Below are 12,363 nucleotides of genomic sequence, written 5' to 3' on the forward strand. Positions count from 1 at the left end.
CTCTGTTTGCAACATTTCCATCTTCAAGCCTTCTGTATAATATAGTGTTTATCAAAGTGAGACCATCTTAAAATCAAATGAGCTGGAGGACAGCTCTAAACTGGGAATGACACGTTCAGCTTTTTCCTTCAAGCTTTCAAGCATCTCTACTAATAACTAAAATAGTTCTGAAATGGTCTGACCTTTAGATTCCATTGGAAAAAAAAAAAAGGCTTCTTTTCTTTTGGGAAACTGCCTCCCTCCACTGAATCATTTCCAAGCCTCCAGGCAACTCTCAGTATCAAATACACTGTTGTTACAACTATTTCTAAGATAATTTTATGAGTGAACTACAAGAGAAATTAGGCCTAAAGCCTAAAAAGGATGATGAAAAAAGAACATATATCACGCAATACAAGTATAAGTTGATTGATACAGACCTTCAGCTTGGAGTGATTTCTGTTGGGGAAACTAAAAAGCTCAATGGGAAGGTCCAAGCCCTGAAAAACTGGGTTAGGAACTCCCCCAGAGAGATTAGGAGGGTTTTTTCTGGATTCTGCGTTTCAGCCATGTCAGTCATTGAAATATTTACCCAAGCAAGCTGAGAATGTTGATTAAAATAGACAGAATGTTCATCAATGGTTACCAGACATGCATATCTCATAAGATCAACAAAACTTAAATGTCAGATTTTAACATATTTGTTCTTTTCAGTGCAGTATCTTTGATTCTACCTAATAAAATTATATGACAATTCAGCCAATTAATATGATGGCAAATTAATATATTTATTGTTGTTACATGCAGGAATGAAAACTGGAACTTCCTTCAGTTTAATTACATTTCTATAAGTGGGCACTGCATTGAGTGGGAAACCATCAGCCTACAAATTCTCTTTGCAAAACATTTTAGTTCATTTGAGCCTGGATAAGTGTGGGAGATAAAATCTGCTATTTTGCAGCCTTGTCTTTGACCTCTGTAGTTTGGAGGATGGCACTTGGTGAAAATCAATAACCTCAGTTACCTGGCTGAGATCTCAAACATTGGTCAGGGAGATCACTTGAACCTGCAGGACAACTGGAATAATCCCTGGATTAGAGAAAGTCATAAAAAAGTTTGCCTTTACCAAAAAAAAAAAAAAAAAAAAGGACAAAAACAGAATATTGAGGTCCTGAATCAATAAAGAACTTTGACAGAAAGTTCATTAAAAAGAATCAACAGGATGTTTTGGACAGGGATCTTTAGACCTTTTGTCACTTTTAAAGACCAACAGAAGTTGAACCAAGCCCAACTTGTGCAATGAGGCTGCTCAAATCTAAAGTACTGGGGCAGCCCTGGAAATTTGACTCCAGAATGAGTTAAATTGTTCACAAACACAGGATTATTTCAATTTGCCTTAATACACAGTGGCAGTATTTTAATGCTTATATTGGGCTCCGTCATGTCAGATGAAACTTGCCCAAGTTTTACTTTACCAGAGCTGATTTTCCATTCCTTTTAGGCCAGTTGTGCATATTCTTGCTTACCCATATTTATTTATCTGTTTTATCTACCCAGTTTTTCTCTTGCTTCCCTAGATGAAATTATGATTAAAATTAAAATATCATCAGAAACTGTCCTTATCACACAGCCTTTCAGTGCAGGTTCTTCTCTGTGCCAACTTCCAGCCTCTACACAGATACTATTTGGAGGAAGAGATTTTGTTCCAGGTGTTTAACCACTGATTTTTAATAAATGCAGGAGCTGCTTAATAGAGCAAAACCAGCAACATCCAAGGACAATCTTGGTAGATCTCCCAGCCAGACCTCCTGAAACCTCGTTAGCTTCTCTCCCAGGAAATTTGGGAGCTGGCACCTGCTGCAGGAGCAGCTGTTCCCCCCTGTCCTACAGATGGTTTGGGGAGAGGAAATCAAATCCCCACCACTCTCACACCTTCATAAAAATGGTGTAAACCCCCGAACTGCTTGAAAGCATCTCCAGGACTGGAGTTGGAGTTGTATGGACACAAATCCAGGTGGATCCACGTGCACAGGTGACACCCCCTGGCCAGGAGCCAAGGCCACCCTTCCTGAGAGCCACTGAATTGATCTTTCGTCCCACCTGGGTGTAAAAATATCACTTAGATAAATGGGATATATTCGTACATCCATATATAAATGCATAGAGACAACAGCTATAAAAATAGTTTATATAGAGAGATAATATCTATGTAAATTATCTGCGAAAGTAGTTTATATAAGGGAGAATATCGATGTAAATTATCTGTAAAAATAATTTATATAAAGAGATAATATCAATGTAAACCATATATAAAAGTTTATAGAGAGAATATCTATGTAAGCTATATGTAAAAATAGTTTGCATCAAGAGAATATCAATGTAAGTCATATATAAAAATAGTTTGTGTAAAAAGAAAATGCGTAAATTACTTATAAAAATAGCTGATATAAAGAGAAAATATCTATGTAAAATATATATTAAAATAGTTCATGTAAAGAGCAAATTTCTATTTAAACTATATATATAAATACATGTAAAAATTATATATAAAATGTAGAGAGAATAATTATGCAAAATATATCTATAAAATAGTTTTCATAAGGAGAGAACATCTGTAAATTATATATAAAAGCAGTTTATATAAAGAGAATATCTATGTAAACTGTATAAAGAAGTTTATATAAGAGCAAATTTCTATTTAAAATATCGATAAAAATAGTGTAGATAAAGAGAGAACATCTATGTAAATTAGATATAAATATATAATTAGGGAATATAAGGATATATATAAAAATATATTAAAATATAATAAACTATATATAGCTTACATATATAGAAAACTATTCTGACTGCTGACTACACACTGAATTTAAGTATCTGAAGACAGGAGACTTAAACAGGAATGATGATTTATAAAAGAATTCAACAGTAAAATGCTTTAGTGACACAGCAGCAGGTCAGGTGGATATATGGAATTCTGAAAGGCTGCTGGAAGTTAAACGGTGTTAAAAGCATGGCAGGTTGGAGTTTTGGAGCACAGGTTGGTTTAATCACATCAGTAAAGTTTGAAAGTGTTCTGTCCACTAGAACTTTAAAAGAGTCTGATTTTACAGTTCCTGTGATGTATCTACAGCTCAAAAACACATCATTTATTAATTCATCTGTTTAGAGAGCCATTCTTGCCCACATTTCATATCCAAAAATGACTCTATTCTGTGTAATTCCGCTGAATTTCCAGCAGTTTCCTCATTTGGGAAGAGCTGTGGAAATCAGTGGCTGCTGCTGGTGGTGCACACGGAGCAGATGTTTGCTGTGCACTCCTGCACATCCTACCATGGAAACTCGGAGTTGTCAGCAGTGATTGATCATCTCAGTGCTGCTCTCCAAATGTGCCTTTGCTGCTTGTGCTGCTGCTTTTGGTAGAGTGGCCCTCAAACTCATGAACCTTTAGCAGGTGAGATAAATCGATATCACGATGAGGTGACTTCTTCTCCAACCAGGTCATAAGGACCTGGAATAAGAGGACCAAGGAATTAGAGCTGCCCTTCCACTCCCTTTCCATCTATCCCACCCTGTCTGCAACAGCACAGACACTGGTGCCATCCCATGAAGAGTAGTTCCTATTGCAAAAGTTCAGACACAACAGGGCAAACTGAGCCCCAGGAATCTTATGCTCCTTGTCCATCTTCTTGTCACTGTGACTTTTTAAATCCTGGAAAAATTATAGAGTGAGACGACAAGTTTAGGAGAAAAAAAAAGGTAGAAACATAAATAAAATACAAATGCAAAATAGACACAGTTATATCATAATATAAATGTGGAATCACAGAATGGTTTGTGTTGGAAAGGGCCATAAAGATCAAAATCCACCTTGTGCCATGGGCAGGGACACCTTCCACTCTCCCAGGTTGCTCCAAGCCCCGTCCAACCTGGCCTTGGACACTTCCAGGGATCCAGGGGCAGCCACAGCTTCTCTGGGCAACCTGTGCCAGGGCCTCCCCATCCTCACAGGGAAGGATTTCTTCCAAATATCCAATCTAAACCTTTTCTCTATCAGTGTGAAGCCATTCCCCTTGTCCTGTCACTCCAAGCCCTTGTCAACAGTCTCTCTCCATCTTGTAGCTTCTTCAGGTCCTGGAAGGCCACAATTAGGTCACCCCAAAGCTTTTCCTCTCCAAGCTGAACAATCCCAGCTCTCCCAGCCTTTCCTCCCAGCAGAGCTGCTCCATCCCTCTGATCATCCTCTGGACTTGCTCCAACAGCTCCATGTCCTTCCATAACAGTAGATAGAAAAGAGTTCACCTTCATATCAATATTTGGATCATTATTTTGGGAAGAAATAGAGGACATCTTGAATGCTCTGGACCTCTCTGGTGCTCAAGCAAAGTCATGTTTTACCTGCACACAAACCTCAAGCAGAGTTGTGTCCAATGCCATGGTGGGAGGAAAGTAGGGAGGGAGGAATTTCACTGCCCTGTTGTCTTCCCATATCCTAAAGGAAACTATATGAGCATATAACAGAGAAGATGCTATATTCAACTTTAAAAGATTCTAACTGTACTGGCACAATGTACAGGAGGTTTCTTGAGGAGCTTTAGAATACATTTATGGTTCCCTAAACTGACCACTGTAAATCACAATCCCCAGCAGGGACCAATATCCATTTCTTTACACTCTGAAAATGTATTAAAATACCCAAAACACAGCTGAATTTTAAAGGGCTGGGCAACGTGCTGCTGGGCTCAGAGTCAAATTGCCTCCCAGAGAAGACAACTCAGGACCATTTTGTCTCCAGAGAATTGGTGTGCACACAATATCAATAGTTGATCCCACAGCCAACACCCACCCCCCTGCACGTGGTTTTGGACTGAGCAGCACATTTCCTAATTTCCCATTACAGAGGAGCCAACAGGAAGGAATTGTGCCCCAGTTTGAGCAGGAATGGTGCATTTTCCCAGTGTAAATTCTGCTGGCTCTGGTGCAGGACCAGAGCTCCTCCTGGTCCCAGGTTTTCCTGCAGACACTGGACATGAGATCTTGGTTCAGCTGGGGCTGAAGTCATTGCCTGTGGACAAGGGAAGGCCACGTCCTTCTCTGCTGCTGCTCAGTAGAAAAGTCTGGGTAAGAGACAAAATAGAGCCTGTTCTTGATTTCTGTCATCACCAGCTTACTCTTTTTTGTTCCTTTTTATTTGCCTTTTTTTTTTTTAGCTTACTTCTGCACAATGTTTTTCTCTCAGCTATTAAGCTTCCAAGTTAAATCAGAACTTCAGATTTCTGTCAGCAACTGTTTAAGCACCTCCCAAATGCCAGGATCCCACTGAAACCACCAGTATTTAATTTACACTCAGAACCCTTAAGCCTCAACAATATCTTTGTCCTTGCCTGGGCAACTCACCACTCATTAAATCAAGGTCTCCATAACTAAACAGACAGGAGCTCATTGTGGGTATGAGCTAAATTACTTGAGGAGATATAAGAAATCCAAGAAAAGCAGATAATTGGCCCTAAATCCCACACGGATGTATTACAGCCTTCAACATTCAGATACTCCCTGCTCTTTAAAAAAAAAAATTAAATAAATTGGACTTACAAAGCTATTCCACTCTTGTATAGATTTTTGTGGTAGGAGAATTTACAGCTGTATTTAACTGAGCTTTTACGAGATCATTAAGCTGCCTGACAATTATTAGGTTGTAGGTGGTGGTTGATTTTTTTAAAGTGCTTTGCATAATCACAATAAACATTCGTGGGAACCTTGAGCATCCTCACCAAAGCACTGCCCTGTGTTATAAAGAGCATCTTGCTGCCATCTGGGTGCTGGAGAGAGATTGCAAGGCACAGGCAGTTTATTTTCAGCCTATTTTCATAGAAAACCCGGTATATGCTTGTCCATATTTCATATATTTCATCCAGTTGTTTCTTAAGGGGTTAAATTCTCTATTTTCAAACATGTTATTGTGCTGCAATTATCCAGGAGCAGATGAAACCCCTAAACATTTGGAAAACATCATAAAAATGGATACCATTAGAAGAAAAGGAATTCTTTGGCTTGGACTGAAGGAGCCATTGGCTAAATGCAGATTCCAATGAGGAAAATCTGAGGAATAGCTTCATCATTAAACATCTATGGAATAAACTTCCAGCCTCCAGCAATTTCTGGGTCAGAGAATTCCTGAACAAGAAGCTGTACCTAATATTTGCAGGCAGGTGATCTTGATTACAAGAGGAAAAAAAGAGATTTTTGATATCTTTTATGAGGTTTCTAATCCCTATGGCTTTTTCACCTCCAGTCAAAATACGTTATTTTCAAATGTATTTGCAGAAAAAAAAAATCAGGGTAGAATTTAAACAAAATCTCAGAGTAAGAAGCAACAATTCAGGTGAAGCAAAAATGTTTTCAGCTGGGCTGAAAACCAGCTGCCCTTTCACTACATGGAATGCTCTCCATGCCCATGGAGTTTAAATCCAGAGGGACTTGGTGTGAGTCCTTTGAAACATCTTCCTCCCCAATTACAGACATGAGACACTGTCAATGGCCAGGAAGATCCATGTCAGGCTGCTGTTATAATTTTTATATTATTATAGTTATTGTGCCACTATTTTTAGTTTCAAATCTGTCACAGTCATTCACCAGCAAGGAGAAAATGCCCGAAATGTGGGACAACCTAGACAGTGGGAAAAGTGTCCATTTTTTGAGTTACTGGTGTCCCTAAAATAACTTCTTTCAAATATAAAATGGAATCTATTTTCCATGTTGAGAAGATAATAAAAAAGTGGCTGCACCAAATTTTCGGACCTTTCCTAAAAGTTCATTTTTTTACTAAAATTAAGTATGAGATGCTACGTAAGAGAAGCATTTTCTTAATTACTAATTTACAATTACCTAGAGGTGCAAAAGGAGATTTAGAATATCAGGACTTCTGCTGACTTTTAAAAAAGCCATAATAGTATTTCCTGTGACAGAAGATGTGGCAAATTTGTGGTTTTGATTATTTAGAAACTGGTTTATATCCCAAATTATTCTGAAGCTTAACAGCAATTATATTTGGGAATTAGAACACGGTCCCCCCCTCCCGCCCTGTTTGATTTGTGATATTAAAAGGAACATTTCCGTGCACGCAGAACTTCTGCAGTTCATATTTTTAATAATGAATGAATTGCACTGGAGGGCAAAACGCTTCTCACACAAATTTGGGAACTCTCAGTTGTCTCCATGGTTTCCCCAGGAAGCCACTCTGAGCCTGATCTCTCTGGGCACACGGAGTGGAGGAGCGTGTGGTGCCAAGGCTTTGTTCTGGCACAGGCAAAGGACTTCTCACACAAATTACCATTTAGAAAATAAATCCCATCAAATCAAATTGAGAGACTTGTGAGCACCTCCTGGGCCTCTGAACACGTCCACGGAGAGAGGGGAAAGCCAGAAATAGGGGATTTGATGTCCTACAGCTCCCAGGCCTTGGCACACATGGGTGGAATGGGAGCAGCAGCAGCCAGCCCAGGGGTCTGGGGCTGGGGGGCTCTCTGGGGCCATCCCTGAGTGCCTGGGGGGCAGCACAGGTGACAAACCTGCCAAGGAATTGGCACTGACATCAACAGGAACATTCCTTCCCCTGCACTCAGCACTGGTGAGGCCACCCCTGGAGTGCTCTGTCCAGTTCTGGGCCCTCAGCTCAGGAAGGACATTGAGGGGCTGGAGCAGGTCCAGAGGAGAGCAACGAGGCTGGGGAAGGAACTGGAGCACAAGTGCTGTGAGGAGAGGCTGAGGGAGCTGGGGGGGCTCAGCCTGGAGAAGAGGAGGCTCAGGGGAGACCTCCTCACTCTCTGCAACTCCCTGACAGGAGGGGGGAGCCAGGGGGGGTTTGGTCTCTTTTCCCAGGCAACTCTCAGTAAGACAAGAGGGCTCGGTCTTCAGCTGTGCCAGGGGAGGTTTAGGTTGGAGATTAGGAAGAATTTCTTTCCAGAGAGGGTGCTCAGCCATTGGAATGGGCTGCCCAGGGAAGTGGTGGATTTTCCATCCCTGGAGGTTTTTAAGATGAGACTGGATGTGGCATCAGTGCCATGGGCTGGGAACCACAGGGGTTGGATCAGGGGTTGGACTTGATGATCTTGGAGGTCTCTTCCAACCCAGCTGATTCTATAATTCTATGGTTCTATGCATATCAAGGATAATGAATCCATGGGTCAACCCTTGCTCTTCCAAAACCCTCCTTTAGATCATCCAAACCCACAAAGAGCAGAACAGCTCCAGCTGACCTCAGAAAAGCCAAGTCTTTTCTTCCAAGGTTGTCAGAATATTCCCATCCCACCATCTGTGCCAGCTGGGGCTCCATAATCCCAATATGAGTTCCGTGGTCCAGCTCTCTGCTTCAGATCTATTCAGGTATTTTGGGAGGCAGCATCTCCTCTGTCTCTGAAAGAGATTCATTTAAGAGTGGGAATGTGACACAACAGATTCACACCAAGAGTTTTCCATGTGACATCTCCCCTGAATGCCAGAAACCCATTCTGGGTTGGACCATAACATTTTAATAAATCCCATAAAATTTCCTTGCTGTTCTGATCAACCTAAAAGTGAGACATCTGGGCATAAATGCTGGATCTCAGAGTTAATTTTATAGCAACAAACCCTATATTTTCCTGGTTATTATAATGTTTTTGACCTATAGATAAGCACATTTAAAAATTTATAAGGTTTTCTAAGGGTTTAAATTAACTTAGAAATAATGCTGCTTATAGAAGTCCTGTTTCCTTTGACGTTTGCTGCAGGTGCTGTACATCCAAAGGGATGAACCTGCTGGCCCATTTCATCCATCCATCCGTCCATCCATCCATCCATGAGGTCTCCTGCTGTTCCCTGTCCAGGAGAAGGTTTCACCATTTCCTTGGACGCTATTTTCTCTCATTGCCACAATTTCAGGGCTGGCTGGGACCAGGGCTGCTGATCACTTAAACCCTCAATATTTGGTTCTTTGCTTCTCTTCTTTTTCCCAACATGACATTCAGGTGGACCTGCCCAGAAACAGCCACTCCTTCCCATTTTCCTCAGCCTCTTTCTCCCCTGCAGCACCGACCCCACAACTTTCCCCTGGGGTGGTTTCAGCCTGTGATCCACGAGCTCTCTCTGACTCCAACTGCTCCTCTATCCATGGGCATTGAGCTGGGATGGAAATCTGTCATGTCCCTGCTCCAGCTAGAGCCCTGTGATGAACAATTCATATATAACCTCTTTTCAGAGGACCCATTCCATTTTCTAATCCAGGTAACAGTGCCTTGATTCCACAGCAAGGGCTGTGCTTGGTTATTGCTGCCAGAGTGAGACTCTTCCCTTTCCTCTCTCATATTCCCTTGTCAAACAGAATTTATCAGGATTTGTTTTACAAACACTTCTTTCCTGAGGCTATCACCGCATTTCCAGCACGAGATTTCCCATCAGATCGCTGGGAATGAAGACAAGGAATCACTGAGACTGAGAAGGTACTTTGCACTATTCCCAATTTACCAAGCCCAGCTACTCTGTACAGGCCCTGCATGGCTAAATGAACAAAATAATTTAATTTTAATATAATATATATTTTATCAACAAGTTTATAATCATTTCCAGTAATTGGTTAATGGCTTTTTTTCCTATCTTATACTTTCCAATTTAGACCTGCCCAGAGAAGCTGTGGCTGCCCCGCCCCTGGGAGTGTCCAAGGCCAGGTTGGAGCAACTTGGGATAGTGGAAGGTGTCCCTGCTCATGGCAGGGGCTGGCACTGGGTGGGCTTTAAAGTCCTTCCGACCTAAACCATTCTGGGATTCTGTAGTTCAACACCTGTCTATTTTTTGTGGAGGTATCAACATTTATCAAAGCACTACAGAACCATAGTTTAGACAAACTTATCAGGGAATTGGTACAATGGGAAATGTCTTTATCAGGTTTTATATGTTAACCAGATTCTTCATTCTGCTCTGAACAGGAACTTCTCTGTGGCATTAGAAATATAAAAATAATATTTTTGGTAGATTCCCACCTTACTCATGACCAGTAACAAAACATTGCACAACACTTAATTCCTTTAGGTGCTTCTTGGAATGTGTGCCTGTGTATTTTAACATCATAAAATGGCATTTCAGGGGTTTTTAAATGGATTCAGTGCATCTGTCCACACTGTTTTCCCCCAGCAATGCAAAGTCCTTCTGTTCAACAGCTCCTGCCTGGACTTATTTTAAGAATCACTGTGTCATTAATGTTTCTTTCTAACTAAAAAATACAGGAGTTTCCTTGGAAGCAAAGAAGGTATAGGTAAGGAGATTTTACTCGTATTTCTTTCATAATAACTCTTCTTAGTTACTTCAAGTATTTTATTCATGGGGCAATCACGACCAGCAAATTATACTAAGACAGAGTTTACTTTATTTATTATTCAACCAGTTGGACAGTCAGTCCAATACTGCTAAAAACTGTTTCCTAAATAAATGATCCAGTGATAAATTACTAGTTTGTAATCAATTAGATTTGAACAAGTTATGTTCTTATTTAGAAGAAACAATAAATAGAATGCAGATTACAAGGAGAGCTTGAGAATCAGATTTCATTTCATATTTTGTGGCAGATTTACTAAGAATTAAATATCATCTGGACTTTACAGTAACTCAAAATTGTCCAAAGTTAATGCCAATATAAATTCAGAGAGATACCCAACTGAACCTTGACAAAGAGGAACAGGAAAGGCCGTGCCATTTGATTTTCTAATCTTGTTCTCTGCCTGTCTGACCATCAATACAGCTCCTCTTTTTACTGATAAAGGTGCTCTTTTGCTCAAGATTTTGTTTCCTCCAGCTCTCTCTCTCCCCTGACCCAATTCTTTTATCTAAAGGAGCAGCTTTCCATCACTGTTGACTTCCCTGGTCACATATATATATATATATATTTTATTTTGTGCTTCCTTACTAAATTATCTTTTCTGCTGAATCCAGCCCTTGACTAAATGACTGAAATCCACAATATTCCAACACAAGCATGGAAAAAAGTCATAAAAATCAGGGAAAACAAGCAAACTCTTCCTCTTGACATATTGGACCCGTCCTCTCTCTGCAAGCAAACAATTCACATTTCAAGACTTGAGCTGTTATCTCTAACCAAGGCTGGAGGTTGGAGTTTGTTCCCTTGTCTATCAATCATGATTTCCACAGACACACTTGGGCCTTGCAATTTTGTGTTCTTTGGAGTCAAGGGCTTGTAGCAATCACAGAACAGAAACCTTCCTTTAAACAAGACTATTTCTGGAGCACACAAGAAAGGCAGGGCAAAGGGATCATAAAAACATACACACATACCTTGTTTGAAGGATGTTTATCCATGAAAACCATTGAAATTGAATTTCCTGGACTCTTCAAACAGCAGCTTCTAGACTTGGGTCATCGTTGGAGTTGCCAGCCCTGACAAGTCACTTGGTCGTGTTGCTTTCTATAAATAAAATAAGGACATTTATTTTAACATGGGCATTGCATATCTGATCAAACAGTGTCAAAAGTGAGAGACAAAAGTCTTTGATTTTGTCACAGGCTGACAAATTTTGCCATACCAAAGTGCTTTTCAGAGTCCCCATTTATCAGGGTTCCCACTCAGATGCCTTTTGGTTGTAATTACATTATTAATTGCAATAAAAAGGGGATGTAAAGTACAGCAGTCTCATCCTATAGAAATCCTTTAAACTAGGCTTTAAAGAAATTTCCTTTTTTTTTTTTTTTTTAATTATGGAGGGATTTAGCAGGAGTTCAGAAACTCTTTATCTGTTTTATTTCAAATCTGATTGGGATAAAACTTAATCCTTCAAAAATTATGCTGAAAACTGCTGTGGCTAAGGATATGGTTTATAAAGGAGCATAACCAGAACTGTAATGAAATTTCCAATGTAACAACTATGGAATTATTTCTGATGCTTCACCAAGCCTGAGAAAAGACAAGCATCTGTTTCTCCACAACTGGAATGAGCTGCTTTAGAATCAGTATCCTTACAATAAACATTTTGTAGCACGTTAATGATTGGTACAAAATCACTCTTCTTCGTTGTGCTGGTTCAGTTTTTGCTGCTTTGGAAGTTGTCTCTAGAGATACTTTGAGGAAGAGCTGTGGGAAGGAGGAAAATGCTTGTCCCTTTCATTAACAGTTTGCATTAATTGCCTTGACTCATCCACTTGCTCCTCTTCCAGGCAATCAGTCCTTTGCTGGTGATCCCAACACACTGCTGGTCAATGGCAAACACTCCAAGCTCCATTAAAGGGATCCCAATGATTAACTTGGGAGACTTTGCAAGGCAGAAAAATTGCCTTTTTCCCCCCCCATAAAATTCATCACTTAAACAGAAATACTCTATTTCAGAGCCTGAAATCTACGTCTGC

The sequence above is a fragment of the Corapipo altera genome, unplaced genomic scaffold (assembly GCF_003945725.1).
Source record: "Corapipo altera isolate COAL_440 unplaced genomic scaffold, ASM394572v1 113, whole genome shotgun sequence".
Classification (NCBI taxonomy): Eukaryota; Metazoa; Chordata; class Aves; order Passeriformes; family Pipridae; genus Corapipo; species Corapipo altera.